This window comes from Frankliniella occidentalis, unplaced genomic scaffold (genome assembly GCF_000697945.3).
Source record: "Frankliniella occidentalis isolate FOCC.00 unplaced genomic scaffold, Focc_3.1 Scaffold337, whole genome shotgun sequence".
Taxonomy (NCBI): Eukaryota; Metazoa; Arthropoda; class Insecta; order Thysanoptera; family Thripidae; genus Frankliniella; species Frankliniella occidentalis.
In genome coordinates, this window is record NW_026267460.1 from 158,563 (window position 1) to 158,914 (window position 352).

Here is a 352-nt window from a genome sequence, read left to right on the forward strand (position 1 = left end):
CGCCGGGCAGAGGCATGGGTGGCGGGGGCCCCCGGGCTGGTCCCCCCTCCCGTCCCACCCCGCCGAGGCCCGGGGAGACTAACTACCACTCGGCCAGGCCACGAGGGAAGGCCGCCGGCCGCCCCCGTCCCGCCCCGGCCACCGCGCTGACCAGCGCTGCCAACATCGCCTTGTCAGTCACGCGTAGGTGGGCGTGGGAGCAGCGCCGGGCTGGGGCGGGCTAGGAGGGGGGCTGGCCGCCGAGTTTGGCAGCCCTGCTGCGTGTGGGGCCTGGTCTGCTGCTCCGCGGGTACCGCACCACCCGCGTGAAGGAAGGAAGAGGAGGGGGAGGAGGAGGGGGAGGAGGAGGGAG